At 43.5% G+C, this 27435-nt stretch overlaps 2 protein-coding genes across 7 annotated transcripts in view; both read left to right on the forward strand.

Moving 5' to 3' along the window:
• The first annotated feature begins 1773 nt into the window (after positions 1 to 1773).
• LOC311531983 (beta-1,4-galactosyltransferase galt-1-like) overlaps positions 1774 to 27435 on the forward strand; it is a 50828-nt gene continuing 25166 nt past the window's right edge. For all 6 annotated transcript variants that reach the window (XM_084649912.1, XM_084649919.1, XM_084649913.1 and 3 more), the window contains exon 1: positions 1774 to 2001. The gene's annotated coding sequence lies outside the window, so the exon portion shown is untranslated. The remainder of the gene's footprint in view (positions 2002 to 27435) is intronic.
• SLC2A8 (solute carrier family 2 member 8) overlaps positions 14631 to 27435 on the forward strand; it is a 75744-nt gene continuing 62939 nt past the window's right edge. The window contains exon 1 of the mRNA XM_084649911.1: positions 14631 to 14678. The gene's annotated coding sequence lies outside the window, so the exon portion shown is untranslated. The remainder of the gene's footprint in view (positions 14679 to 27435) is intronic.

A 27435-nucleotide genomic window follows, 5' to 3' on the forward strand; every position in this document is an offset into this window, starting at 1 on the left:
GGGTAGCGGGCGCGGGACAGGTCGGAGGCGTCTGGCCTCCCCAGCAGCTCTCTCCCTAGTGAGTTCTGAGGTCGAGCCTTTATACTTCGGGGGCACCGCCTGACCCTCTGGGGGTGGGCTCAGAGCCCTAGCTCTGCCCACTCCGGTGTCCAGAAGGGCTCGTCCCTCTCCGGGGCGGCAGGGAGCCACACCGGCTCACTATAGTTATTAAAGAATAAAAAATTTTGAGATAAATGTAACAGGTGTATTAAATGTAAGGGTAGGTTAAGAAAAATCAAGGACCAAAATGGACAACGTGTAGAATCAAGCACGTGGGTTTATTACACACAGCGCTGGTGGAGTGTTACTTTGCTTATTAGGCTCAGAGACACTGCCAAACAATTGATTACAGTGGATTATATGGATTTTCCATGGGCGGAGGGAAATCCAAACACCTGGATAGGTCTAGCAGGAAGACAAGATAAGCACAGTAGCCAATAGTCAAAGATTACATAATGTCTCCGCCCATGGTTTTAGGTTAACAAGTAACATACAATTAGTACTTTAAACAATGTATAAAATGTATATGTTTAATTCTGATTTGGGATTTATAGGAATGAAGTAGCTCCATTGATTGTTTACAGGTACATACTTGGGGGTTAAAACAAAAAAACAGTGAAAAGTATATGGCAATAGAAATTTTTTTTAGTTGTTTATTTGTGTTTTTAAGGCAGGCACTGGTAGTGGCTTGGAGAAGGGGTGTACATTTGTGAGAGGGAGGATGTTATATCTCATACTGACATGTTTGAACCTCTTCCATAAACTCAACGTTGGTGTGTGGGAAGGTACCCCTTTCTACAGAAAAGGGCCCCTTTCATTCCTTTGGTCTGTTTGCAGCTTTTAGATAAAGCTACCAATTATGATTCCCCACCTGGCATTTTGCTGACCAAGCTTATCTTAGCAAAAACCAAGGTTGTTTTTTGTTTGTTTTTCTTTCTTAGCTAATATTGTTCACTGTTTGCTAGGCCTCTGGCCTCTTAACCAAATTCTGGACTTTAGGCCTGTAAAAAGAGCTGACACAGTTTATATATCAGGTTGTTACTTAATAGCATATGGATTTCGGCCCTTCAAAAGAGTATCTAAAAAGAGGTAAATAAAAGAAACATATAAAGGAAACTGTTTAGTAAGCACATGGTAAAAATATAAAGGTTGGTTAAGAAAGAAACATTTAAAATGTTAAATATAAGGGTAGGTTAAGAAAAGAGCATTTCAAAACATTAAATAATATTGAAAAATAGGTTTAAAAAGAACACACATTGCAAAAAAGGGCATTTACTAAAGCAGAAACTGTTTAGTAAGCAATATTAAAAAGTATAAAGAGAGGTTAATAGAAAAGCATTTAAACTATTAAATACAAGGATAGGTTAAGTAAAGAGCATTTAAAAAGAGTTAAATAAGAGAAACATATAAAGATAGGTTAAAAGAGAGAACAGGAAAGGGAAAAGAAAGCCCCTTTGCAAAGGGCAAAAATAGTCAGCACGTGGTTGAGTCAGAGAGAGATCTTACCCTTCTAAGTGTTTCTGTGGAAAGAGACAACTTCCCAGGTTCACAGCCCCTCAGGCTTGTTATCACCGCCTTTGGGTCAGCCCAATCAGATGTTGTTCTACAGCAGTGTCATAGAATTCATTTTCCTGAACCAATCCTATAGTCCCAAAATTTGTAAACAAGAGCCATCTCCGCCCCCACTTTAACTGCCTTATTCTTATCTAAAAAAACAGACCTCAAGCACTTTTTCCACCATGTAGCCCCTTTTACATAGGGGCTTTAATAAAAGTTAAAACCATAAGCCCTTAGTAACAAACAATTTTTAAAAGTTTTCCCCTACGTTTTAGACTATTATTGGTTATTTTTTCGTGAGGACAATTTGAAGCTGCAGCAAAACCCCTGTCAGCAAAAACAGCATCTGTGAGTCAGTGGATCAGAGATAAGAAGGCTGCTTCATCCCCAAACTTTTTAACAAATGTAAGTAAAAGTTATATTAAGTCTTGTAAAGGGATAAACACCTTAAAAGACAAACCTATATAAAGACACATCCCTTTATTTACAGGTGTGTTTCAATAAAATAGAGCATGCAGAAACACCCCAGGTTTAAAACCATAGGACCTTACTAACAGCCAGTTTATATTACCCTTATTCTGTAAACCAATGGATCAGAGAGAAGTTTGTTTCTTCCCCCACTTTTTAACAAACGCAAGTGAAAGTTATATTAAGTTTTGTAAAGGAATAAACACTTTAAAAGACAAGCCTCTCTGAAGACATATTTCTTTATTTAGCACTTTTACATATGTGTTTCAATAAAAAATTAGCATGCAGAAACATCCCAGGGTTAAAAACACAGAGAACCTGTTTATAAAAGTAATGTATAGTGATAAAAAAAGTTTTCCCCTATGTTTGACTAACATTGATCATTTTTAGTAAGAACAATTTGAATCAGCATGCTTTATTAACAAAGCCATTGTCAGCAAAAACAGCATCTGTGAGACAGCGGATCAAGGCCAGAACATAACAAGAAAGCCCTAGACCTGCTTTTAAAACAAAATTATACCAAATACTTGTTGAAATAAACATTTCCTTTTGTTATCTGAAGAAGACATTGCTTTGTAACTAATCTTATTAACAATGTAAAATAAAAAAACAAATTAACTCAGGGTTAAAACCACAGCCAGTTAGTTTATAAAAGTAATTTGGTAAAGTTTTTAACAAATAGAGGTGAAAGGCTTGTAAAGGAATAATCACTTGAAAAGACAAGCCTATATGAAGACAGAGCCCTTCATTTAACATTTTTACATGTGTGTTTCAATTAAAAAAAGAAAAAGCACGCAGAAAACACCCCAGAGTGAAAACCACAGAACCTTAGTAACAGGTTCTCTCTGTAATCCCATGGATCAGAGAGAAGTTTGTTTTCCTCCCCACTTTTTAACAAATCCATGCGAAAGTTATATTAAGCTTCCATTTTTTTAGGACTTTTAGATTTAAGTATGAATTTTTCTGTTGCATTATCAGAATATTTTTGTTTTTAAATGTTTGCAACGCGTGTGCTGAGACACAGGTACAAGCGCCTGTGTTTGTTTTGGGTCCAGAGATTTTATTAAAATAATACAGCACAGGCTGGAGCTGTGGCTTTCTCTACATTTAAAAAACAGATAAGACTAATTAGGCTGGCCAGTGATCCATGCACTATAGTCTGCCTTAGCAAGGCTCTAGGGGTCACCCCTCCAGTTTGCTTCTTTCCTAACTTTTTAAATACTGTTAAAGTTTTAACAAATGGTGAGATTGCATTGAAAGATACTTTGTGAATGTTATAACAAGTATTTTATTCCATTTACTGATTGTAAAAGACAAAAACCATCGCTTTGTGACCAAATGAAGCTGAGAGATAGCCTATGTGACGAACATCCCCACCCCTCAACTTTTCCCCCATAATTTTAACACTTGCTAAACATGCCGTGTTTCATTATATAAAGGGTTTTTTTTAACATTTAGCATGAAAATACAGCACTGACTGAGATGTAACATAACATGACCTTTTTAGGATATTCTGTATGCAGTGAGGCCTATTTGAAGCATTATGTTTGTTTTTTTAAAAGTTTAACATGAAAAAGCAGTATTGACTGAGCTGTAACAAAACAAGGCCCCTCTTAGGGATATTTTGTAGATGTTTAGTGAACTAAAAAGGCTTAAGATACTAGCCTATCCTTTTAAAAATAGTGTTTTTAAAGTACCAAAACAGCAACTGGGTAAGAATATGAAAACTGGCAATTGAGGGGAGTTTACATGTGTTTTAATAAAAAACAAAATTAACCAAAAAAATTGCTTTTTAAAGTTTGGATTTATACAAAAAACACAAGAAAAAATTAGCTTATGTAAAAAAAAGTTTGCTGTTTTTCACCAGAGATAAGGAGTCTTCCTCCCCCCCCCCCCCACTCCCCCACTTTTCTTCTTTTCTAATGTTTTTTAAAATCTAAACTGAGGACAAACAAATTTTAAAAAAAGCCACAGCCACAGAGATCAGGCCATGGGGGTAAGAAAGCTGTCCTGAGTTTTAGGGGGGAATGCTGATAACTCTTTTAGTGAAACTGTTTTGTAAGCAGCCATTCTGTGTTAGTTGTTATGCTTTAGGACGGGCAAGCGTTTGTCATTTGGAAGCACTTTCCTACTTTATGAGGTATTATCTCCCCCATCCTACGGCCTATCAGAAATATTAACAAAAACAAACTTAAAGATACTTTGTAACAATGCCTGCAAAGCAACAATTATGTCCATGAACTCTGACCCCACCTCCTAGCTAAGGCTTGGGAGTCACCTACTTGGAATTGACATGAGAAAGCTCTCGAAGAAGAAAAAATGGTTACCTACCTCTACCTGTTATTCGAGATGTGTTGCTCATGTCCATTCCCAGACCCACCCGCCTTCCCCTCATCAGAGTAATCTGGCAAGAAGGAACTGGAGAGGCAGCGAGTCGGCAGGGTCCTATATGCAGTGCCATGAAGGCGCGATTCTAGGGGGTGCCTGAGCCGACCCGACAGGTACCACTAGGGAGAAAGCCTTCCGGCAACTGCGCATGCGGCGAGCGCACACGTACTTGGAATGGACATGAGCAACACATCTCAAAGAATAACAGTTACAAGCGGTAGGTGACCATTTTTTGTGATAGCACCCAAACACAGAAAGAGAGTCTCTCTGTACAGTCACACACAAAAAAGTGTACAAAGGCAGACCCAGGTTGAGGATACAGCTAGATCCTCAGGCTGTACAAGCAAAGTGATGGGGATGGAGATAGATTAGTAATTGCATGTTTGCTGTTGAGGTTTTTTTATATTTAAGCTAATCACATGAAGTTCCCCTTCCTATTCTCCACCATTCAATACATCCTCACATAATTTACATTTTAAAAAAAAGAATAAATAAGCAGAAGGCTTAGTCATCTAGTTTCTTGTAAGTGTTGTGAAAGAAATAGGTCTTCAGGATAGATATGAGTTAATTATGTTTGGGTTAAAAGTAGTTCCTCTGTAAATTTTAAATTTGCTGGATTTAAATACTCACATGACTGGAGTACTGTCATGGATGGATATAAGCTGTTCAGGAAGGGCAGAAAAGGTGGGGGAGTTGCACTGTATGTAAGGGAGCAGTCTGACTGCTCAGAGCTCAAGTATGGAACTGCAGAAAAACCTGAGAGTCTCTGGATTAAGTTTAGAAGTGTGAGCAACAAGGGTGATGTCGTGGTGGGAGTCTACTATAGACCACCAGACCAGGGGGATGAGGTGGACGAGGCTTTCTTCCGGCAACTCGCAGAAGTTACTAGATCGCAGGCCCTGGTTCTCATGGGAGACTTCAATCACCCTGATATCTGCTGGGAGAGCAATACAGCGGTGCACAGGCAATCCAGGATGTTTTTGGAAAATGTAGGGGACAATTTTCTGGTGCAGTGCTAGAGGAACCAACTAGGGGCAGAGCTCTTCTTGACCTGCTGCTCACAAACTGGGAAGAATTAGTAGGGGAAGCAAAAGTGGATGGGAACCTGGGAGGCAGTGACCATGAAATGGTCGAGTTCAGGATCCTGACACAAGGAAGAAAGGAGAGCAGCAGAATATAGACCCTGGACTTCAGAAAAGCAGACTTTGACTCCCTCAAAGAACTGATGGGCAGGATCCCCTGGGAGAATAACATGAGGGGGAAAGGAGTCCAGGAGAGCTGGCTGTATTTTAAAGAATCCTTATTGAGGTTACAGGGACAAACCATCCCGATGTGTAGAAAGAATAGTAAATACAGCAGGCGACCAGCTCGGCTTAACAGTGAAATCCTTGCTGATCTTAAACACAAAAAAGAAGCTTACAAGAAGTGGAAGATTGGACAAATGACCAGGGATGAGTATAAAAATATTGCTTGGGCTTGCAGGAGTGAAATCAGGAAGGCCAAATCACACCTGGAGTTGCAGCTAGCAAGAGATGTTAAGAGTAACAAGAAGGGTTTCTTCAGGTATGTTAGCAACAAGAAGAAAGTCAAGGAAAGTGTGGGTCCCTTACTGAATGAGGGAGGCAACCTCGTGACAGAGGGTGTGGAAAAAGCTAATGTATTCAATGCTTTTTTTGCCTCTGTCTTAGAATCATAGAATATCAGGGTTGGAAGGGACCTCAGGAGGTCATCTAGTCCAACCCCCTGCTCAAAGCAGGACCAATCCCCAACTAAATCATCCCAGCCAGGGCTTTGTCAAGCCTGACCTTAAAAACTTCTAGGGAAGGAGATTCCACCACCTCCCTAGGTAACGCATTCCAGTGTTTCACCACCCTCGTAGTGAAAAAGTTTTTCCTAATATCCAACCTAAATCTCCCCCACTGCAACTTGAGACCATTACTCCTTGTCCTGTCATCTTCTACCACTGAGAACAGTCTAGAACCATCCTCTTGGGAACCACCTCTCAGGTAGTTGAAAGCAGCTATCAAATCCTCCCTCATTCTTCTCTTCCGCAGACTAAACAATCCCAGTTCCCTCGGCCTCTCCTCATAAGTCATGTGTTCCAGACCCCTAATCATTTTTGTTGCCCTTCGCTGGACTCTCTCCAATTTTTCCACATCCTTCTTGTAGTGTGGGGCCCAAAACTGGACACAGTACTCCAGATGAGGCCTCACCAATGTCGAATAGAGGGGAACGATCACATCCCTCGATCTGCTGGCTATGCCCCTACTTACATATCCCAAAATGCCATTGGCCTTCTTGGGAACAAGGGCACACTGTTGACTTCTTGTCCACTGTCACCCCCTAGGTCCTTTTTCGCAGAACTGCTGCCTAGCCATTCGGTCCCTAGTCTATAGCGGTGCATTGGATTCTTCCGTCCTAAGTGCAGGATCCTGCACTTATCCTTGTTGAACCTCATCAGATTTCTTTTGGCCCAATCCTCCAATTTGTCTAGGTCCCCCTGTATCCTATCCCTACCCTCCAGTGTATCTACCACTCCTCCCAGTTTAGTGTCATCTGCAAACTTGCTGAGGGTGCAATCCACACCATCCTCCAGATCATTTCTGAAGATATTGAACAAAACCGGCCCCAGGACCAACCCCTGGGGCACTCCTCTTGATACAGGCTGCCAACTAGACATGGAGCCATTGATCACTACCCGTTGAGCCCGACAATCTAGCCAGCTTTCTATCCACCTTATAGTCCATTCATCCAGCCCATACTTCTTTAACTTGCTGGCAAGAATACTGTGGGAGACCGTGTCAAAAGCTTTGCTAAAGTCAAGGAACAACATGTCCACTGCTTTCCCTTCATCCACAGAGCCGGTTATCTCATCATAGAAGGCAATTAGATTAATCAGGCATGACTTGCCCTTGTTGAATCCATGCTGACTGTTCCTGATCACTTTCCTCTCCTCTTCAGAATTGATTCTTTGAGGACCTGCTCCATGATTTTTCCAGGGACTGAGGTGAGGCTGACTGGCCTGTAGTTCCCCGGATCCTCCTTCTTCCCTTTTTTAAAGATAGGCACTACATTAGCCTTTTTCCAGTCATCTGGGACCTCCCCCGATCGCCATGAGTTTTCAAAGATAATGGCCAATGGCCCTGCAATCACATCCGCCAACTCCTTTAGCACTCTCGAATGCAACGCATCCGGCCCCATGGACTTCTGCTTGTCCAGCTTTTCTAAATAGTCCTGAACCACTTCTTTCTTCACAGAGGGCTGGTCACCTTCTCCTCATGCTTTTCTGCCCAGTGCAGTAGTCTGGGAGCTGACCTTGTTCGTGAAAATACTAAACTTTTGGATGATACTAAACTTTGCGGATGATACTAAACTAGGAGGAGTGGTAGATACGGTGGCAGGTAGGGATAGGATACAGAGGGACCTAGACAAATTGGAGGATTGGGCCAAAAGAAATCTGATGAGGTTCAACAAGGATAAGTGCAGGGTCCTGCACTTAGGACGGAAGAATCCAATGCACCGCTATAGACTAGGGACCGAATGGCTCAGCAGCAGTTCTGCAGAAAAAGACCTAGGGGTTACAGTGGACGAGAAGTTGGATATGAGTCAACAGTGTGCCCTTGTTGCCAAGAAGGCCAATGGCATTTTGGGATGTATAAGTAGGGGCATTGCCAGCAGATCGAGGGACGTGATCGTTCCCCTCTATTCGACATTGATGAGGCCTCATCTGTAGTACTGTGTCCAGTTTTGGGCCCCACACTACAAGAAGGATGTGGAAAAATTGGAAAGAGTCCAGCGGAGGGCAACAAAAATGATTAGGGGACTGGAACACATGACTTATGAGGAGAGGCTGAGGGAACTGGGGATGTTTAGTCTTCAGGAGAGAAGAATGAAGGGGGATTTGATAGCTGCTTTCAACTACCTGAAAGGGGGTTCCAAAGAGGATGGCTCTAGACTTTTCTCAGTGGTAGCAGATGACAGAACAAGGAGTAATGGTCTCAAGTTGCAGTGGGGGAGATTTAGGTTGGATAGTAGGAAAAACTTTTTCACTACGAGGGTGGTGAAACACTGGAATGCGTTACCTAGGGAGGTGGTGGAATCTCCTTCCCTAGAAGTTTTTAAGGTCAGGCTTGACAAAGCCCTGGCTGGGATGATTTAGTTGGGGATTGGTCCTGCTTTGAGCAGGGGGTTAGACTAGATGACCTCCTGAGGTCCCTTCCAACCCTGATATTCTATGAATGTCAGGATTACCCCTTATTTTTTAATGTGGGAAAGTGTAATTTTACCTGATTTTGCCTTTTCTTCTCCAATCAGTCTGCGAGAGAGCTATACTCTAAGGTAAATAGTCTCAGGCAGCCTCTCCAGGCTTCAGAGTAACAGCCGTGTTAGTCTGTATTCGCAAAAAGAAAAGGAGTACTTGTGGCACCTTAGAGACTAACCAATTTATTTGAGCATGAGCTTTCGTGAGCTACAGCTCACTTCATCGGACACCCGATGAAGTGAGCTGTAGCTCACGTTGGTTAGTCTCTAAGGTGCCACAAGTACTCCTTGTCTTTTAGCCAAGGAGAAGGCAACTCAAGCTGGGGAGGGGGCTCAGAATCCACCAGAAGGGGCAGTTGGAAAAAAGCTGCTAGAGAAGGAGAAGAATAGAGATGCTGAGCTACGGATGAAATGGGACCCAGGTAGGAGATGAGGTGATAACAGGAGAATAAAAGTAGTGGACTGGGAAGTGAGGAGGAAAGAAGGAAAAAAGAAAAAGTTTCTGGTCAGGACAAGTAGGGAAAAAAAATGCTCGCTATGTGAGCCAATGCTATTAGAGGTTCCCCCCATCCCCCAACTCCTCATTGGACACAGGAAGAGCTGTGGGAAACACCAGAAGGGAAGGTCTAATTTGGAAAGGGATCTGGCCAGTCCCAGGCCCACTAGGTGGGACACAGAGACTGTGGGGATTGTTCTCCGTTTCCCCCATGCTGGCCAGTGATGAGGTTAGCTGAGTGGACGGCAGGTTTGAGCCTCCAGCAGAAGCAGCCAAACTGAGGGTTGCCGTGAACCTCTGAAGCAAGCAAATCCTCCAAAAAGCACAGGACCCACCAAGGCAGAGGAGGAACTTTGTCACCATACCTAAAAAATTTCTCACTAGGGATCCAACCCTCTGGAGATATAACTTGTCTTTGATTAAGAATGTTAACAAAGTGCTAAAAAAAAACAGTACTTCAAATGGACTATGAAAAATATATTGCAGGTGTTCTCAGAAGCCATTGGAAACACCTTTAAAGGGACAGTTACAGACATTCCTAAGGCCCCCATTTGTAAAAGGGCAAACGAGTTTATTAGTAATTTTCAGCATTGAAAACAAGACCTGGAAAAGCAATCCTACTCATGGTAAAAACTACTGTAAATTAAAAGCATAAGTGAGCCATGATGTGATGCAAGTATGTTAAGAATGGTGGCATGATATTGTTAAATGTGTGTGTCTCTCTCTTGCTCTAGTCCCATCATTTTTTTTCTAAAGAAGCTGAAAATACATTGTACATAATCTCAGCCATTTTCCTTATATTTATGGAAACACAACTTGTTTATGTAATTTATTTAGGGATCAGAGTATTGCTCTATTTCTAGAAATAAGAAGACAAAGAAAACTCCCAATGTACTTTCCCCAGCATAGCTGTTAAGGGCTCTTCATCATTAAAGGTGGTGGTCTTTAAATAAATATGTTAAATATTTGGTTTTAATATTTTCTTTCTTTAGGCGTTGTAATATGTTATTAGGAAATTTTTGAAATAGAACATAACGAAAAAAGTAATATAACAAAATGACCATTTTGATTTGTGTTGTTTCTAGTCCATCCGTTACTCCAGTGAGTTTGACTGCATGGGTTAATGTAAATTCAGTCTATGAACTTTAAAACCAATTTAGCATTTCTTGTTCAACAAGGAGCATAGAAGGAGGTGGTTTTATTTAGTGTTGTAAGTTTCCCCTTATGCCAGCAGCCATATGATCTCTGAATTGCTAGCTTTGGCAGTTGACATTTCACATTGTCTCACATTTTCAGACAGTCATTGTTATTTTTGTAAGCAACGTGGTGTTTATAAAAATAATGAATTAAAGTTAATAGTCTGTGAATTTAATAAAATTATTAATTTCATAGACGAATACACTCATAAAATAAAGTTTTTTCTCAAAGTTTTTGGAAAATGGTTTTGTTTTGCCCGTGGCTAATTTTCCTATTAATGTTAACTGGATTTGCACTGATGCTGTTCTGTGAGATTATACCCACAACACCTGTTTAATGAGAACTGTGGTTTCTGGAACCCAGTTTATTTCAATCATTTGGGCTAGATTAACAAAGGAATTTAGGCATGTCAATGTTGAGTGTCGCCATCCCTAATTTTTAGGTGCCTAGAAAAATCACTGGAATTCACAAAGCCTAGGTTAGGCACCTTCAAGCCCTGGAATAAATGGGAGGAGAGAGGTGCCTCAGAATGAGATTCACAAAAGCTAGCACAGTAGGCAGCTTCTTGCCTAAACTAGCCAATGGGAGGTGCCAAGCTGAGGGGGGTGGGCTAAGCTCTTGGAGATAGGCACAAAATCTGGGCTGCAGGGATCTCCTGCATCCCATCTCTTGGGATTAGATACCTCCACCATTTGGCAAGAAGCTTGTGCTCTCTTTTTCTGGCCCCATGATTCTTTTATTTACTCCTGGGGGAATTCTGCCCCACTGTGCATGTGCAAAATTTATGACCCCCCCCCACCAATTTCTTTGCTTCCCCACAGAAAAATGACTTTCTGACAGGGAAGTCACAAGAGCTGTCATTCAACCCTCCCCAGCAGTGTGTTTTGGGTGCCCAGGACAGCCAGCAGAGAGGTAAATCACTGTGGTGCAGGGGACAGTACTGGGGAAGACCTGGCTGATGGCTCCTACCCTGCATCATGCTCAGCTGCTAGTCCCAGCTGGGCTGGGGAGAATGGGACTTCCTCTTCCCTGCATGGCATCTGGGGCCAGGTTAGACCCACCTCCAGATTTCTCCCCCAACTGCAGGAAGCTCTGCAAACTCTCCCCCCATTTCCTGCACCCATTACTCCTCAGCTGAAGGGGGAGGGAACCCGGTACAGGGAGCTGTTCCCCCAACCACCCAACCTGTATGCATCCAGACCCCCTCATACCCAGATCCTCCCACCGAGCCACCCCCCTCCGCACTCAGAACTCCCCTGATGAGCCCCACTACCCCTGCACCTGGACCACCCTGATGAGCCACCCAGATCCCCACCCCACTGAGCCCCAACCAGCTGCACCTGGATCCCAACCTGCCCGCTGAGCTCTATCCACCCAATACCCAGCCTCTCCTGTGCTGAGCCCCAACCACCTTCACCTGGACCTCCCCTGCAGAGTCCCATTACCATTGCACCCAGAACCCCTCAACAAGACCCTGTGCATCCAGATCCCCCCATAGCCGGATTCCCTACTGAGCTGCCCGCACCCAGATTGCCCCACACAGAAGAGTCTCAACCCACACCTGTGTCACACCCCAATGGCCCCCTCCCTCAAGTCCCCTGGGGAGGCAGATCAGTATTGTACGTTGCTAATGCTGTTGCAGGCATTGCAAAGTGTTTTGGGAAGGGTTAAAGGTATAAAAGTAAAATAAAAGGTTCCTTTGCAGGTCTTAGAAGGCCGAGGTGGGAAAGAAAAGGGTTAATTTAAAAATTCAGCTTGGCCTAAAAATAAAAAAGAAAGCGGCGCTGCCCTCAAGGTCAAAAATCAACACAGTCTCTGCCTTGCTCCGCCTGCCGACCACCAAACCCGCAGCTGGCTGTAAAAAATAAAACCAAAAGCAAAGCAAGTTGCAGGACTGAGATTACACAATTGCAAAAGTTGGCTGCCCAGTGAGACTCACCAGTCTGCCTTTGTGACCTTGGAGCTGGTGTGTTTTGAGGGAAGCTGAAGAAGCCACGAAGGCCGGTCTGGACTGGTACACTGAGCATGGGGAACAAAGGTCTCTGAAGGGGATGCCCCCAAGAGACCCCCAGGGCTTAAAAACCCTCCCAAGAGCAGAAACAATTTGGAAACTTTGCAGCGGACCCCCCGAATGACCTGTGCAAAGGACAAACTCCCGTCCATCCCCCACCCCGTTCTGACAGTACAGCTCAGGCCTGGCCAGCCTGGGGTAGCTTGGGTGTGATTATGGAAGTGGGTTACAGCTCGGGCATGAATGCTTTTTCCTTCCTCTACGTGACATAGATGTGATTCCAGCATGCTCTGCTGTTCTTTTATTATTTTCTTAATAAAGCTTTAAAATTTAGTCACATGGTGTGTTCCTGTATCTATCCCCCCCCCCCCCCGGGTATTTCATGTTTGCTCTGTCTGGCACTGTTGGTATTTCATGTTGAGGATTCTATGATTAAAGGTGTGCCCCACCCTCAGTCGTAGCATGACAGAGAACCGGAGGGAGGTTTAGTATTCCTCTCTCCACCCCGGTCGGTGGGGGAAGGGTGCAGGTGGGTCTATCCCTGGGCATAGCAGTACCGGGCAATGGGAGGGGAACTTTGCAATTCTCGCTCCAAGGGAATAATCCTCAGTGCGTACACCCCCAGTCGTAGTATGACTGCGTTGAAGAGGAGACCATAGGGTGTCTCGCTCTAACCGGACAGAGTTGGGGTGTATGTACCCTCGGTGGGGTGTATGTATCCCTCAGTGGGATCGGACAGAGTAATATGGAGGGAGGCTTAGCGTCTCTTCCTCTGGCCCCTCAAAGGGGGGGGAGGGGTGAGCATTGTAAGCCCTGGTGCCGGTCGGTGTAAGCAACATGCAATTTCAAGTAATTAAAAGATTTTTAAAGTTGTACTAAGGAATTGTCACAACATGTTCAGGAAACAGAAGGGTACAGCTGTGGACTTGGGAGTCCCGCAGTCGTGGGTGATGACATCAATGATGGGGTCAATGCCGGACGTACAGGCATTAAGGAATGCAGGCAAGGTAGCCCAGCTGCCCGGTCAGGAGGCAGGTGAGCCTGATGCCCGAGCCATGGAGGAGGCAGCAAAGAGGGATGGGACCCTGCTGCCTCTTTCAAAGGAAGGTGAAGACCTCTCCCGGCTTGAGAAGGCTCTCACCAAGGTTCTGTGGCGGAGCTTCAGAAAAGAGTGCAGACTTGGCAGGATTTGTTAGACCTATATGCCAAGTATAAAAAGCAGAAGGGTAAAAACCTAGGGGCAGCTGTGGAATTAATTTAAACTGCAGCAGCCATGTGGTATCAAATGTTGTTGGGACAGCAAGCGGAGCTGGGGAGAAGGGAGGTGTGTTACAGCTAATGGAAATTGAGCAACTGAAAGCACAAATCACGTACCAGGCGGCAACCCAAGTCTACACCCAGAATAAGCTGCAAGCCTTGAGACAGGACTTCCAGGGGAAAAAAGCAGAACGCACCTGCCTGGGAGCACTGGCTAAGCAAGTACCAGTCCTTCAAGGACTTGTCAAAGATCTAACCATTCGTGCTCAGCATATGCCCCAACGGCAGTGTGCGCGCCATGAAAAGAAAATTGAGCAGTTAAAATGTCAGTTGGCCGTGCGTTCGGTCCAGGTGGCAAGCCTCACAGGGGATGATTTGGGTAACCCTGGTGAGGGCTTTGATTTCCCGCTGTGCAAAGATCCCCAAGGGTGGTTGAATGTTTGTTGCACCCCCCCATAGCGGCCCTCATTAAGACCGAGGAGAGGTCCAGCGCATAAAGGAAAAATAAGGTTGTATGTACAGCATCCCCACTACAAGAAAAGCACCCCGTGGGGTAATTGTAAAGAGGAAAGGGACCAGGAGGGGTGGCAGCTAATTAAGGAGCCCACCCTCCTTGCTAAATTAGTAATGGAACGAAGCCTGTGCCCATGGAAAGAAACTGTTCAATGAGAAAAACAGGTTCAGGCGCAAACAAGCAGCAAATAAAAAAATTAAAAAACAGGTTAAAAATCTTAAAAAATAAAAAAAACCTAGTAAGTACAGGTATAAAAAAATTCAAATCCCTAAAATAGTACTTAAAATAATAAAATCTGAGTTAATGAAGGTGTCATTTTAAAAAATAAGCAAATAATTTTTAAAAAAGTAAAAAGTTAACTCTGCAAAGGCTAAAAAAAATTAATCAGTTACACGCTGTAAAAATATTTTTAAAAAAATTTCTTGGTTTCTTTGCAGCTATTCTGAAGGAAAATGGGCCCTTTTCCAAAGGAAGGTCTGTAAACAATCCAGGTAAAAAAGACTGTTCAATTAAAATCATTTGACTATAAACAAGTTAGTCAAATTTGCTAAAAAAAGCACTCTTGGGGTTTTAAAATACATTGGTGTTGTTTTAAATAATACCACTAAAATCCATTTGAATCTTCCATTCAAAGTTGCAAAACCAAGTAATACTTTTGCCAGACACAGGTAACTAGTGTTGTTTAACTTTGGTATTTAGCATTCAAACCTTAAGGTAACTCAATGCTTTATAAAATTTAAACTGTTTAAAATAAAAACCAAAGTCATGGCTGCAGCAGGGCAAGCAAAACCAAAACATTTTAAAAAAAATTTAATCTGTTTTTTAATAACAAAATAGCAAATAAAAGCTGTAGTAAAAGAGAGGAAGACCGTGCCCCACACTAAGCCTTAAAATAGCTCTGTGTAATCAAACTATCACTTTGCCAAAGGGAGCCACAATAGGTTGTGTTTTTGTCTTCAAGTCGCTGTGTGTTTTAAAAGCAAAAATTAAAAATAAAAAATATTCAAAACTCTGCTAAAAATTAAATGTGTTCCTTTTAAGACAGAGTCTCTGAGCTGCTAATGGCTTTAAATCCAAAAGCAAACGAAAAAGCATCTGTGTTAATGCAAATTACCTAACTAATAAAGGTAAAAGTCATGGAAATCTGGCCTGCCTATAAACAATCACAGGAAAATGTGAGGGTAACTCTTCTGTTTTGCCTGCAATCAGCAAAAATATTTATAAAAAAAATAAAATTTAAGCAATAATCTGCCACCCCTAAAGGGGTAAAAACATGTTCTTTTGTCTTTCAAAAAAAACAAACAAAGCTGACACCAGCTGAAAAGCAACCCAAAATACCAGGAATCTACTGTCACAATAGAAATTGTGTTTTGTGTTATCTTGTGTTGTTTGTCTTGTTGCTAAGCACTGTTGTGTACCAAATGCTGCAGGAAAACCTCCTCAAGTAGCAGACACCATATTACAAAAAAATAATTTTAAAGCAAAAATTATAAATACAGTAAACCTACAAATAATTAAAAATAAATTAAGCTCTTTGTCACAGCTACAAAACAGCCTAATACAAAAACAAATACAAATAAAAAAAATACATACTGCTATAGCTATAAAATGTAATAAAATGCAGATACTTGCTTTGTTCACCTTAAAACACAAAATGTTTTAGGGTAATATCAAAAAACACTAAGGTTTTAATACACTTGCTAAAGCAAAAAAAGAATCACTGTTTAATACTTATCAATACAAATAAATGCAGTACGTTTTTAGTATAGTAAGGCCAGACCTTTTCATGGGGGGAATTGTTATTAAAATCGCATACCAACAGGCTCTGAAGGCAAAAATATAAAAAGTTAGCCCACTACCCATAGTGAACATGGAATCCTTTTGGTTACCCCAGACCACAAGCCAATGGACTGGGGAGGGAGGGAAGCTATTGAACACCAGAGGTTGTACCAAGTGGACTCCTCAAAAGTGGGTGTGCTTATCCTTGCCTGTTGCTCCAAAGCTCTGTAGGAAAGACATTTCCCTAAAATCTTGTATCTAAAATAAATTAAATAATAAGACCAAAGTACTGTATAATGGGCAATGTGTATATGTCAATTCCTAAAAAAAAAAATTTTTTTAAATAAAAATGTTAGCAACCCACCAGTAAGCAAATGTAATGTAAATATTGTGTTTACCAATAATCACATTTACTGTTTGCCAGAACCAAAATGTCTCAGCTTTGCCCAGTTAAAAAAAAAGCTGTGTAAAACCCGTGAAGCCGTAAAGACCACTTTAGATAAGGAAAAGGCCAAGCATAAGGGGATTGTCAGTAATGACATCTGACCATGGCAACTTGAAGACACGGTAATGTTCCAAAGCTGGGGAAGGTGGCCCACACTCTGAATGCCAAGTGGGTGGGTCTGTACTCCATTGTAAATCGCATCGCCCCGCTAGTGTACAAGCACCAGCTACCCGGCAAATTAGTAACAAAAATCTGTCACACCTGGATCCCCCCATACTATGCTCCTCCACACTTGGATCTTGCCTTGCTGAGCCTGCCTGCCCACACTTGGTACACCTGGCATGGAGGGGCAGGACCCTGGAGTGTTTCTGGGACAGGCCCAGTCCTTGTGCTGTGTCAGGGTTGGGTGCAACCGCACCACTGAGTCCGTGTCCTGGGGGGAGCTGCACAGTGATCTCCAACCACTGTGCAGACAGTGTCCTGTGCTCCCCAGTGCCATGCTGGAGCCTCCACATTTATTTGACAAATATAATTTGTAGAATTTTAAAATATTGTGTGCAGACTTTTTAATTTTTTGGCACAGAATGCCTTCTGGAGTATTTCATTATTTATTCACACTGGAACAGAGTCAATAGAAGAAACTGAGGGAGCCCCATATTAGAATGTCTCATAACCCAGTGGCTAAGGCACTCACTTGAGAGGTGACAAGTCCCTTCTCCCTCTCAGGGGGAGAGTTGAACTAGATGTCTCCCACATCCCAGGTGAGTATCCTAACCACTAGGGTTAAAAGTCATGAGAGAGGTGGTCTTGCTCTCCCCCGCAATGTTCTGTGTATGCTTGCCTATAGGGGCACAATGTGGTAGGCATGCTCAGAACTTCTTCAGGCAAGTTAGACAGAGGAATGCTTTTATCTTTCCCCATGTGTATCATTTTGGGGCTTAGGCATCTGGATGCCTGTCATGTGGCTGCGATGCACAGCCAGCCAGCACAGAGCCAGAAATGTAGTTGCCTAGGGAACTTTTATTGCAAACACTTAGGTGCCAAGCGAGTTTAGGCATCTGTAGGGCTCAGGGGCAGCTGAGTAGGTAGGCTGTGAATCCCAATGGAGTGTGTGTTTTGGATTTAGGCACCTAAAGTCCCAATTAGGCACTTAAGTCCTTTTGTGAATCTGACCCTCTTTTTCACTAGTTTATAGACTGCCAGAGTATTTTTGTTTCTACTCAGTCAAAAAATGTCTCTGGCATTTTCATTTAAATCTTCAGAAAACTATCACTATGTTGACCGGTTTGTTTCCATTAACTTTTTAGGATATATATTCAAAAAAATCTCATGGAAATAGTACTAAATAAATTCAACATTTATTCACAAAAGCTTATAAATAACTAATTCACATGTATAAAATTCTCATCAGAATCAGCAGGACAAACATAACTGGACTTGTGTTGCCAGGTCAAATATTTAAGTTACAGATATATTCTGTAGGGCTTAACCTGGCTGAAATGTAGCTATGTTTTGCAAGTCTTGCAATGTCAATCCCTGATTTCAGTAACTAAAGTTATTTTTCTACCTCACTTTCTATTGCGTTTCCTTTTAAAAGCCATTTTAGAAATCCTCCCTGAATGTTCCACTCAACCTAGCACTCCGGTGCCGCTTGACTGGTGTGTAAATAGCTGGCTCCAAAGATCACACACACTTGTTACGAGTATTCCAAACACTCTACATTAGGACGTATCAGCCACTGCTTGGAAGTAACCCTATCTGGATTCATCTTGTTCCAATTTATCTGGAGGTGAAGCTCTTAAAGCTCATCTCGCTGAGAGCTACACTAAGTTTAAATAACATTGTGAATTTAAACTAATAAAGGGCTTATTTACATGGCCCTGTTGTACTGGGGTGGAGGGGATGAGTTGCAGCATGCACTAAAGTGTTGCACTGTAACTGCCTCATGTAGACCCTGCTAGTGGTAACTAAAAGATACCTAGTTTGCACTCATGGTGTCCTGTTTGAAACGGGCCTGTGTTAAAGCAAACAAGGTACCTTTTAGTTCATGCTGGCAGGATCTACATGGACAAAACCTGATTTTACACAATTCAGATCTAACAATATACTGGTGCATTGGTTCAATACACATACAAAGGAAAGAGCAACTCCTAATTGATTATCACCACTTTTGTGCAGCTGCTTAGGTTTTCTTTGGAAGTCTACTATCCAGGCCTGATCCTACTTAATTCTAGACCTAGTGAAATCAGTCATCCTGAGGTGTGGATATAGGGTGAAAAGCTATTTAGAGGTCTTGGTGGCAGGAGAGAAATTAGAGGTTGCTGGGAACTAGAGCGGAGTTATTATTCGTGTTTATGACAAGCCCCATCTCTCCTACTCCTGGTCCCTGACCCCTTGCTTAGGATGGGAGAGGCAATGGAGAAGGTGAAAAGGTGCACATCAGAGGGACAGGGAGGGGCAGGAGAGAGAACAAGTCTGGATCCCATCAGTGTTCTGGGCACTGGGACTGGCTAACAACAGTAGATATTTGTATGTAACCCATGAAACGTTTGGCCTGGTTAAACCCAGGGATGAGCTGGAGAGGACCTTGCATTTAAGGTGTGACGTACTGAGTGGAGAGGGAGGTGCTCAGGACAGCCTTCCTCATCCAGTCTTCACTGGTTTAACCCTCTTTTCCTTTTTAACACTTAGGGAAAAAATTCCAGCATGGGTGTCATATGGGAATTGGCTCATCCTCAGAGTGATGAGGTTGCTGCTATTACAGCAGGGAAGCAGAATTTCTGGCCGATTGGGAATAGGAGAAGTTAGCATTTTTATAAGCGAAGTCAGCATTTTTATAAGCGAAGTCTGCCCTGTCTCTCCTTGACAGGAGTCCCTGTGAGCCAAGCCAGATATGGCTTACTTACTGCTGCTCCCAGTTCCCAATTGCTCTCTCCTGCTTGGGAGCCAGCAGGGAAGGTGGAAAGCAGGCCTGGCAGCTGTGCAGGGTGAGAGGAAGCCTTGAGTATAGTGCTGGCTTGGGGAGGGAAGCAGCCTTCCAGTGCTTCCTGAGCTGTTATTAGCAGGCTGAGGTCTCAATTTCTCTTGCAGAGTAGCACCAAATAGGAGGGTTGCTGGGGCCTGCGGTGCTCAGAACAAAACTTCTCAGTGTGGCAAGGACTGAAAGCCTGGGTTTGGGATAGGAAGGGGTTTCTGGTTTTTGCCTTAGAAATATTAATTGAACCAATTTTTGTTTTCCTGGTGTTTGCTAAAGCTGTCCTTGAAGAGCCCAAGGAAGTGGAGTGGGAGCTTTTCTCAGCCCTTTCTTAAAGGTGTTGCATCATTTACAAAGTATTTTTCTCCCAAGTGGTCCTCAGGTGTTTGGTTTTTGTTAAAACTCTGTGAAACATGGCTGTTAAGAGGCTGAATTAAAATCCCTTCCCTTCTCAATTGCTTGGGTTTCACTTCTTGGAGTTTTGTGATGTTATGAAATCTAACACCACACTAGTCATCCCTAGAGTCTTCCAGAAAAAAAGGGGTGGTATGGTCTGAATTTAAACTTTTCAGGCCTTCTTTATCTATCTAAGAATCAACAAAGTGCACAGACCCACTTATTTTTCAGGTCATCTTTCACATACTAATAACCTATGTCAGGTGCGGAGAGAAGAAATAATTATATCTACTGCCCAACAAAACTCCTTAAAATTAAAACCAGCTGTTAAAACTGCCAAAACAGCTCGGTTAGTTTGTTCCAAAGATGTGGGTGGCACACAGGTGGAACTCAGACTTTCCCTGCCTCACCCCAACAGAAAAGTATTTGCCATTAAAAAAAAAAACTTAACTAGCTAATGTATCTTGAAAAATTGTAAAAGCCTAAATGGCTTTGCTTGGACAATGATGACAGAACGAGAAGTAATGGTCTCAAGTTGCAGTGGGGGAGGTTTAGATTGGATATTAGGAAAAACTTTTTCACTAAGAGGGTGGTGAAACCCTGGAATGCGTTACCTAGGGAGGTGGTAGAATCTCCTTCCTTAGAGGTTTTTAAGGTCAGGCTTGACAAAGCCCTGGCTGGGATGATTTAACTGGGAATTGGTCCTGCTTTGAGCAGGGGGTTGGACTAGATGACCTTCTGGGGTCCCTTCCAACCCTGATATTCTATGATTCTATGAATGCTCAATGTCATAATGGTGTAGGTTTGCCGATGCAAGGCAAAGCCACTGGGAGGAGACTGGCTGCCTTCCTCAGGGTGATAAAAACTTGTTTTTCCAGTAAGTGAGTCACTGCTGTTAAAATTAAACACCACCAGGTGTTCCAAATAAAATGCTTTGGCAGGTCTCCTAGGTATTGTGCTGGGATTTGATTTGCCCAGTTCCAGCTTCTCTTTCTGTGTTCAGTAATAATCACACTTGGGCTTGAATAATTAATTTTGGGGTAAATTTAAGCAAATCACAGATAACTGGCAGGATCTCTAATGGCAAAATCTTCTGAAAGCTTATTGGAGGACTGAACAATACTTCCCTGAGCCTTCTGCTCCAGAAGGTATTTGTGACATACTCTTGCTTTCAGGTGATTATTCTCTAGTGTGACAAAGTTCCTCTTCTGCCTTGGTGGGTCCTGCGCTTATTGGCAGATTTTCTCGCCTCAGAGGTTCATGGCAGCCCTCATATTGGCCACTTTCGTGGCTCAGATCTGCCGTTCACTCAGTTAGCCTCATCACTGGACAGCATGGGGAAAGGAAGAAGAACAATCCCTGCAGTCTCTGATGATCCACCTAGTGGATCGGGGAACAGGCCAGAGACCTTCCCCTCTGGTGGAACCCACAGTCCATTTCAATTCCTCTGGTATCAAGTAGGGAGTTGGGGTGATGGAGGGAATCCGGGCCCAGCCTCTACTCCGGGTTCCAGCCCAGGGCCCTGTGGATTGCAGCTGTCTACAGTGGCGCCTGTAACAGCTGTGTGACAGCTACAACTCCCTGGGCTACTTCCCCATGGCCTCCTCCCAACACCTTCTTTATTCTCACCACAGGACCTTCCTCCTTATGTCTGATAATGCCTGTACTTCTCAGTCTTCCAGTAGTATACCTTCTCACTCTCAGCTTCTTGCGCCTCTTCCTCCCAGCTCCTTGCACGCACCACAAACTGAAGTGAGCTCCTTTTTAAACCCAGGTGCCCTGATTAGCCTGCCTTAATTGATTCTAGCAGTTTCTTGATTGGCTGCATGTGTTCTAATCAGCCTGTCTGCCTTAATTGCTTCCAGAAAGTTCCTGATTGTTCTGGAACCTTCCCTGTTACCTTACTCAGGGAAAAGGGACCTACTTAACCTGGGGCTAATATATCTACCTTCTATCACTCTCCTGTAGCCATCTGGCCCAACCCTGTCACACTAGGTATCCTGTGAAACTTATTTTAAATTACCTTTGTTCATAATTACATCCAGAAGAAGCAGAGGTGATAACAGGTAATACATACATTGTATTTAACTATTGTATTGCCTGATTGAGGAGGTTAATAATATTAGTATAGTATGGGTTTAGGCTCACCAATCTGTTTGATAAGAAGATAAAAAGGTTTTTGTTTCAAATCAGGCACGACAGAAATTACAAAGGACCCTCGGGGTGTCAAGGTTCCTTCCCAACTCTGAACTTTAGGGTAAAGATGTGGGGACCTGCATGAAACACCCCCTAAGCTTATTCTTACCAGCTTAGGTTAAAAACTTCCCAAAGGTACAAACTTTGCCTTGTCCTTGAACCGTATGCTGCCACCACCAAGACTTTAAACAAAGAACAGGGAAAGAGCCCACTTGGAGATGTCTTCCCCCCAAAATATCCCCCCAACCCCTACACCCCCTTTCCTGGGGAAGGCTTGATAAGAATCCTCACCAATTTGTACAGGTGAACACAGACCCAAACCCTTGGATCTTAAGAATAATGAAAAATCAATCAGGTTTTTAAAAGAAGAATTTTAATTAAAGAAAAGGTAAAAGAATCATCTCTGTAAAATCAGGAGGGTAAATACCTTACAGGGTAATCAGATTCAAAACACAGAGAATCACTCTAGGCAAAACCTTAAGTTACAAAAAGACACAAAAGCAAAAATATACATTCCATCCAGCACAGCTTATTTTACCAGCTATTAAACAAAAGGAAATCTAACACATTTCTAGCTAGATTACTTACTAACTTAACAGGAGTTGTGAGGCTGCATTCCTGATCTGTTCCTGGCAAAAGCATCACACAGACAGACCAAACCCTTTGTCCCCCCCGCCTCCAGATTTGAAAGAATCTTGTCCCCTCATTGGCCATTTTGGGTCAGGTGCCAGCGGGGTTACCTTAGCTTCTTAACCCTTTACAGGTGAAAGGATTTTGCCTCTGGCCAGGAGGGATTTTATAGCACTGTATACAGAAAGGTGGTTACCCTTCCCTTTATATTTATGACATGCCCCCCAAATCACAGATAGGGTGAAAAACTGGCTGTGATTTCTTCCTGAGCTCTAGGAGAAAACAGAGTTAATAAGACACATGCATCTCTAAATATACTACTAACTGTATAAAGACTAACAATATTTTCCACATCTTAAGGACGATTTGGACCAGAGGATTCTGGGAAACTTTTACAGGAGAGTGTATCAGCCACTTTGTTAGAAGCTCCTGAGATGTGTTGTATGTCTAAATCAAAATCTTGGAGAGTTAAACTCCTCTGAATAAGTTTTTGTTATTTCCCTTGGCGGTATGAAGCCACTGTAGCACAGCATGGTCGGTTTGCAGGTGGAAACGCTGTTCGCAAATGTATGAGCGTAGCTTTTCCAGAGCGTAGACAATGGCGTAACATTCCTTTTCACTGATTGGCCAGTGGCTTTCCCTCTCAGACAGCTTCTTGCTGAGAAACACGACAGGATGGAACTCGATTCAGTCCTTCCTGCATTAAGACTGCTCCCACACCACGCTTGGACACATCGGTGGTTACTAGGAACGGTTTGTCAAAGTCTGGGGCCCTTAGCACAGGGTCAGACATGAGTGTTGCTTTAAGCTGGTTAAAGGCCTTCTGACACTCTTCAGTCCACTGAACTGCATTTGGCTGTTTCTTTTTGGTTAGGTCTGTCAGTGGGGCGGCGATTTGGCTGTGTTGCGGTACAAATCGCCTGTAATATCCGGCCAAGCCTAAGAAGGATTTGACCTGTTTCTTTGACTTTGGGACAGACCACTTTTGGATAGCATCTACTTTGGCCTGTAGGGGGTTGATAGTTCCTTGACCCACCTGGTGTCCAAGGTAAGTCACTTTGTTTAGGCCTATTTGACACTTCTCAGGCTTAACAGTTAGTCCTGCCTCCCTTATGCGCTTGAAGACTTTTTGTAGATGTTCCAGGTGTTCTGCCCAGGAATATGGCCACATTGTCAAGGTAGGCATCTGCATATATTCCCAATCCCGCTAGGAGACCATCTACAAGTTTTTGGAAGGTGGTGGGTGCATTCCGCAGCCCGAAAAGGAGTATGTTAAATTCATACAGCCCAACATGTGTGGTGAAGGCTGACCTTTCCTTGGCGGATTCATCTAGCTGTACCTGCCAATACCCCTTGGTTAAATCCAAGGTAGAGATGAACTGTGCCCATCCCATTTTGTTCAATAGTTCATCTGTGCGTGTCATTGGATAGTTGTCTGGGCGAGTTACAGCATTTTGCTTACGGTAGTCCACGCAAAAACGTATCTCCCCATCTGGATTGGGAACTAGAATGACTGGAGATGCCCATGCACTTCCAGAGGGGCGGATTACTCCCATCTATAGCATATCCTGGATCTTCCATTCTATAGCAGTTTTAGCTTGAGGAGACACCCGGTAAGGTTGGGCTCTAATTGGGTGAGCATTACCTGTGTCAATGGAGTGGTATGCCCGTTCAGTCAGTCCTGGGGTAGCTGAGAACGTCGTCACATAGCTAGTGCACAGCTCCTTGATCTGCTGTCGCTGCATATGCCCAAGGGTCATGGAGAGGTTCACCTCTTCCACGCCACCAGCACTTTTCCCTCATAGTAGACACCTTCAGGCCACTCAGTGTCATCTCCTCCCTGGGCTGTAAACTGACAAACCTTTAATTCTCTGGAATAAAAGGGCTTTAGAGAATTAATATGGTACACCTTAGGCTTTCGGATTGAGGTGGGGAATGCTATGAGATAATTAACAGCTCCCAGGAGCTCTTGGACTGTGAATGGCCCTTCCCACAACGCTTCCATTTTATGGGCCTGAAGCGCCTTTAAGACTATGACCTGGTCCCCTACTTTGAAGGAACGCTCTCTGGCATGTTTATCATACCAGGCTTTTTGCTCTTTTTGAGCATCCTTTAGGTTTTCTTTAGCAAGGGCTAAAGAGGTTTGGAGGGTGTTTTGTAGGTTGGTTACAAAGTCCAGAATGTTAGTTCTTGGAGAAGGTGTAAACCCCTCCCATTGCTGCTTCACCAACTGTAATGGCCCCTTAATCTTGCGGCCATGTACAAGTTCAAATGGTGAAAACCCTAAACTTGGATGGGGTACAGCTCTGTAGGCAAAGAGCAACTGCTGCAACACTGGGTCCCAATAATTGGAGTGCTCATTTACAAATTTACTTTTCATGGCCCCCAAAGTTCCATTAAACTTTTCCACCAGGCCATTTGTTTGATGATGGTAAGGGGTGGCAACCAAGTGATTCACCTCATGAGCTTTCCAAAGGCTTTCCATAGTTCCTGCCAGGAAATTAGTTCCTGCATCTGTAAGGATGTCGGCGGGCCAACCTACCCTGGCAAAAATGTCTGTTAGTGCCTGGCACACACTTTTAGCCCTAGTGTTGCTTAGAGCTACTGCTTCCGGCCATCGGGTGGCAAAATCCATGAAAGTCAGTATGTACTGCTTTTCTTTGGGTGTCTTTTTTGGAAAAGGACCCAGAATATTCACAGCTACTTGCTGAAATGGAACCTCAATGATGGGGAGTGGCTGGAGAGGGGCTTTGACCTGGTCTTGGGGTTTTCCTACTCTTTGGCACACCTCAGAAGACCAGACATAGGTAGAAACATCCTTGCCCATTCCCTCCCAGTGGAACGACTTTCCCAAATCGTCTTTGGTTCTGTTCACCCCGGCATGGCCACTAGGATGATTGTGGGCTAAGCTTAGTAGCTTTACCTGGTACTTAGTTGGAACTATCAACTGTCTCTGAGGATGCCAGTCTTCCTTGTGTCCACCAGAAAGAGTTTCCTTGTACAAAGGTCCTCTTTCTACAACAAACCTGGATTGATTAGAAGGCTGAGAGGCGGTGGGTTGCTCCGTGCCACTGTCCAAGCTCTCTGGAGGCTTTCATCTGCTTCCTGTTTGGTCTGGAACTGTTCCCTTGATGCTGGAGACATCAGTTCCTCATTGGATTGTTGACCTAGGCTTGGTCCCTCTGGAAGTGATGCAGGTGATGGGGCTGTTTCCATGGAGTGTGAACTGCTCATCGCTTGTCCACTATGTTGGGGTTCAGGCTCCGGCTGAGCCTCTTGTGTAGGGTTATCTGCTGCTGCCAGTGCAGGTTTGGTGGGGCCCTCTGGTGTTGGGGTTGCAAGTACTGGATTCAGTGCTGGCAATGGTTCTGGTGCTGGTTGTTCCGCTGGTTTCAGTTTTGAGACTGGCTCTGTCTGGGTCTCTGTGACTGGATCCACTACTGCTGTTGCAGACTTGGCATGGGGTCCGGTTCCACCACCCCTGACCGGGTCCTGGTAGAAGTTTCTGGAACAGAGCTAGGTGTGACAGCTTGCTTAGCCTGGCTGCGGGTGACCATTCCCACCCTCTTGGCTAGCGTCACATGATAGGCCAAGTCTTCCCCCAACAGCATGGGGATGGGATAATCATTATAGACTGCTTTCAGAGTAGCAGCCATGTTAGTCTGTATTCAGAAAAAGAAAAGGAGTACTTGTGGCACCTTAGAGACTAACCAAGTTATTTGAGCATAAGCTTTCGTGAGCTATAGCTCACTTCATCGGATGCATAAAGTGGAAAATACAGTGAGGAGATTTATATACACACAGACCATGAAAAAATGGGTGTTTATCATATACATTGTAAGGAGAGTGATCACTTAAGATGAGCTATTACCAGCAGGAGAGTGGGGTGGGGGGAGAGAAAACCTTTTGAAGTGATAATCAAGGTGGGCTATTTCCAGCACATTTCCAGAAGTTAACAAGAACATCTGAGGAACAGTGGGGGTGGGGGGAGGAATAAACAAGGGGAAACAGTTTTACTTTGTATAATGACTCAACCACTCCCAGTCTCTATTCAAGCCTAAGTTAATTGTATCCAATTTGCAAATTAATTCCAATTCAGCAGTCTCTCATTGGAGTCTGTTTTCGAAGTTTTTTTGTTGAAGAATAGTCACTTTTAGATCAGAAATCGAGTGATCAGAGAGATTAAAGTGTTCTCCGACTAGTTTATGAATGTTATAATTCTTGACATCTGATTTGTGTCCATTTATTCTTTTACGTAGAGACTGTCCAGTTTGACCAATGTACATGGCAGAGGGGCATTGCTGGCACATGATGGCATATATCACATTGGTAGATGTGCAGGTAAACGAGCCTCTGATAGTGTGGCTGATGTGATTAGGCCCTGTGATGGTGTCCCCTGAATAGATATGTGGACACAGTTGACAATGGGCTTTGTTGCAAGGATAGGTTCCTGGGTTAGTAGTTCCGTTGTGTGGTGTGTGGTTGCTGGTGAGTATTTGCTTCAGGTTGGGGGGCTGTCTGTAAGCAAGGACTGGCCTGTCTCCCAAGATTTGTGAGAGTGATGGATCGTCCTTCAGGATAGGTTGTAGATCCTTGATAATGCGTTGGAGAGGTTTTAGTTGGGGGCTGAAGGTGACAGCTAGTGGCGTTCTGTTATTTTCTTTGTTGGGCCTGTCCTGTAGTAGGTGACTTCTGGGTACTCTTCTGGCTCTGTCAATCTCTTTCTTCACTTCAGCAGGTGGGTATTGTAGTTGTAAGAATGCTTGTCAATGAAATCTATGCTTCATTATAGACTGCAAAAGCCCACGTTCCTGACCAGCCCTTGTAC

The sequence above is a fragment of the Lepidochelys olivacea genome, assembly GCF_965140295.1.
Source record: "Lepidochelys olivacea isolate rLepOli2 genome assembly, chromosome: 16".
NCBI classification, from domain to species: Eukaryota; Metazoa; Chordata; order Testudines; family Cheloniidae; genus Lepidochelys; species Lepidochelys olivacea.